Here is a 4,209-nt window from a genome sequence, read left to right on the forward strand (position 1 = left end):
GCTATCCTGCTTTTGTTGACCTCTTTTTGTTTTCTCCAAGTGAGTTCGAAACCAGCCTGGTCTACAAGAGCTAGTTCCAGGACAGGCTCCAAAACCACAGAGAAACTCTGTCTCGAGAAACCAAAAAACAAAACAAAACAAAACAAAAACAAACAAACAAACAACTTTTGCCTGAGATTTGACTCTGTAAGTCTGTCATTATTTCTATCATTTCTGATTCCATAGTTCCCTGATATTGGATCTCAAATACATGCATTTTGTTTACTCATTCATTGGTTGTTGGACATAGATGAGTGTTGTGACTGCTGGTGTTTAATACCTGTTTGATTGTCTTTTTTTTTCACAAATAAGACGTTTATTTATCACTTAAAAATCTGGATTTTACACTTGGACTGGTGGTTCATATTCATCAGCTTGTTCAACTTTAGCACCTGTCTCAACTACTACTTTCACCATGAATTTTCCCAATTCAAACTTGGGTTTCTTCAGCATTTTTACTTCTCTAAAAAAGGCATCATGAAGAGGATAAGTGAACTAGCAAGCCTTTCCTATGTCTTTCCCAGTGCTGTCTGGAATCAATTTATTAACCACTTCCTTCAAGTCATTTGTCTGCACTTCTCAGGTCATGAGTTCCATCATCTTCTTCCAGATCTGCTGGACCTGCTGGTGCTGTGCATAGGTCTGGTGTATCTAGTTGTTGGGTTTATTAGTGAAACCAACACAGAACAGACGAAGCAAATAACCATTGGTTGTCTTGACATCAACATGGACTTCAATCATGGTGTGCCACTTTTTGACCATGGAATACAATATTTCCCGTGTAAGATATGTACCCTGGAAGTTAGTCAGACAGTCCTGAATATCCACAATAACTAGCTTGACATTTCTCAATGCAACTTCATCATTCTGTAGATCAACAAGGCTTACTTCAAACACATGACCCTTGAGGCTATCAGATGCAATTTTGGTTCCTTGAGTCTTGTGACTAGTGTTTTCCCAATGTTTCTAATATTGAACATAGCTGGAGCTTTGACATCACACCAATATTTCTTCAAAAATGGATAGACCACTTTCTTCTTGACTTGCTTCTTGCTCCCTTTCATCAGGCGCTTTTTCTTGCTGACAGCCATGGTGCTGCTGGGAGCCTGTTTGAATGTCTTGTTTCAGGTCTTGCTGGATTGAGTGACTATTCTACATTACACTGAGGAGCCACTGTTCGATTTCCAGAGCCTATGCACTGATTTCCTTCATCTCCAGCAGCACTCAGATTTCTTGTTTTCTACCTCCATACCAAATTTTTTGTTTCATTTTTGTTTTGGTTTTATAATTCTAACACCATTAGTCAGAGACACGTAAGTATATAATAGTAAAAAAAATACTCCTTGGTGGTTTGAATAAGAATATCCCTAAAGGCTCCTGTATTTGAATACTTGTTCCCTAGTCCTGGAACTCTTTGGAAAGGATTAGGTGGTGTGGCCTTGTTGGAGGAAGTGATGTCACTAGAGGTGAGTCTACAATTCCCAGTGTGTACTCTGCCTTGTGGTTGTGGAGCAGAATGTGAGCTCTCATCTGTTCTTTTGCTTTTGCTCTAAGATCGTGGACTCCAACTCTTAAGCCCAATAATTTGTCTGTGTGTGCGTGTGATCAGCTAGTTCATGGTGTTTTGTCACAATAATACAAAAATAATTAAGTTATGCCCTGTTGCAGGACGAAGGGCCTGCTTGTTCATCCTGGCTGCCCAGCTAGCTTAGCACCAAAATAATCACATAGAAACTATATTAATAAAATTACTGGTTGGCCCATTAGCTCTAGTTTCTTATTGGCTAATTTTTACATCTTAATTTAATCCAGTTTTATAAATCTATATATTACCACGTGGCAGTGGCTTATGGGGAGAGTTCTAACCCGTGTTTGTCTCAGGTGGAGGGTCCATGGCTTCTCTCTGACTATGCCTTTCTTCCTCCCAACATTCAGTTCTGTCTTCCTTGCCTACCTAAATTCTGCCCTATCAACGAGGCCAAGGCAGATTGTTTATTCATTAACCAATGAAAGCAACACACAAAAAGAAGGAATTCCTACACCATTTCCCCTTAATGACAGCTGAACTTGCCTAAAGGTGAGATGATCCTTCAAGGTTCCTGATTCATGAAAGAGTTTGCAAGACATTCTTAAGGATACAGAAGAAAGTAACTGAACTGTCTTTGAAATTTCCTGCTTCATGTAAGTCTGCTGGATATTATGGGCCTGTAGGCTGAAGATAGATGCCCCAATGGTACAGAAGAACTTTGGGTGACTGTACAGGCAGCAAGATGTCTCTGTTGATTCTAGAGTTTTGGAAGTTGCTTACAATACACTTCCTATTTACTTAGATAATATTATATCCTTTGATGGAGTTGAAGAATAGATAGTAATAATATAGCTTTCCTTAGTTATAATAAAAAATAAAGTAGATATAAATATTGTAACTGTTGTTCTTATTTGATACCTGTTTTGTTATATGTAATTTTACTATGTTAAAGTTAAAGCCTTCCTTTTTGTATAAACAGAAAAGGGGAAATGGTGTAGGAGTTCCTTCTGTTTGTGTGTTGCTTCATTGGTTAATGAATAAAGAAACTACCTTGGCCTAGTTGATAGAACAGAACTTAGGTAGGTGGGGAAGACAGAACTAAATGCTGGAAGGAAGAAAGGCCAAGTCAGAGAGAAGCCAAGGATCCTCCACCTGAGATGGGTGCCAGTTAGAATCTCTCCCGGTAAGCCACTGCCACATGGTGATATATAGATTAATAGAAATGGATTTCTAGAGGTAATGGGCCAAGCAGTAATTTAATTATACAGTTTCTGTGTAGTTATTTTGGGGCTAAGCTAGCCGGGCAGCCGGGATGGACAAGTGGCTGCTTCCCTTGCAACAATGGCCCAAAGTGGAAGCTTAAGGGTTTGTGAGATGTGAAATGTATGAAGAAGGATATCCAGAGAGAACATATCATTTGTGTGGCTATCAGTCAGTATCAGAAAGTTTTCTTATGGAGAAGACATATCTGAAAATAAGATACTATCCCTGATTTGTTTAGTATGGAGCAGAAAGGATAAAATGAAGTGTTTGAAAGCATATTGAACAAAAAACAAAGCAGTGTAAATGAACAGAGTCATAGAAGAGAGGATTTATTCTAGATTGTGTAATTTGGATGTCATGTCAAAGGAAAGGGTGTGTTGATACAAAATAAAGTGAGGCCGTGATGTTAAGACCATGTGTGTTAGTTAAAGTTCTCTAAAATAACAGAATGGATAGAAGGAATCCATACCTATCTACCTACCTACCTACTACCTATCCATCCGTCTATCTGTCTGTCTGTCTGTCTGTCTGTCTGTCTATCTATGATGATTTAAAGACTGCAGTTCAACTAATTGCAAAATGGCCAACTGTGGATGGAGAGTCTAAAAATCCAGTAGTTTCTTATTCCACACAGTTGGATGTCTCAGCTGGTCTTCAGTATACCCCGGAATCCTGAAGAAGTTCAAGGCAAGGACATACAGGCAAAGAACAAAAGATTCCTTCTTCCATCTCCATAAACAGACTTCTGCAGACCATATATGGCCCAGATTAAAGACATTCCTTCCTGCCTCAAAGGTCTAGGTTCGAAATGGATCCACTCACTTTAAACCAAGAAAAAAAAAAACCTGTTTCTAGATTGCAGTTCATTACAGATGTAGTCAAGCTGACAACCAAGAATGGCCATCACAAACAGCTCTGGTGGCAACAAATTGCCATATATCTGTACAACAACTGTTTTGGTGTTTTTCTGTTTTTTGTTTTATTACATCACCTTTCCACTTTTGAAAAACTGCTTTTGCTACAGAAGTCAGGCTTGCTTGTTTATTTCTCACTCCTTTGTGCAATATTCATAAGAAGCATGTCTTAGGCTTTCACTCATAAATATTTTAGTACAAGGGGGGGAAGCCTCTTGCTTTCAAAATTATTATAATAACATCATCTCATATTTAAATGAAAAAATTATTTAATATCACTTATCAAGCCACTATTCTCATTTCTAATTGTCTCAAACTTTTAAATATTATTTTAAATTAGGAACCAGTCAAACTTTTTATAATGTAGTTGTTAATGTATGCCTTCATTTGTGTGTGTGTGTTGTATATTTGTGTGTGTGTGTGTGTGTGTGTGTGTGGCTACACATAAGTGTGTGACAAAAGGAC

General features: G+C 38.1%; 1 pseudogene; it reads right to left on the minus strand.

The window, feature by feature from the left end:
- Positions 1-381: 381 nt before the first annotated feature.
- On the minus strand, positions 382-1,130 carry LOC101995712 (annotated as a pseudogene).
- Between the last annotated feature and the right edge of the window lie 3,079 nt (positions 1,131-4,209).

The sequence above is a fragment of the Microtus ochrogaster genome, chromosome 2 (genome assembly GCF_000317375.1).
Source record: "Microtus ochrogaster isolate Prairie Vole_2 chromosome 2, MicOch1.0, whole genome shotgun sequence".
In the NCBI taxonomy this organism is placed as follows: Eukaryota; Metazoa; Chordata; class Mammalia; order Rodentia; family Cricetidae; genus Microtus; species Microtus ochrogaster.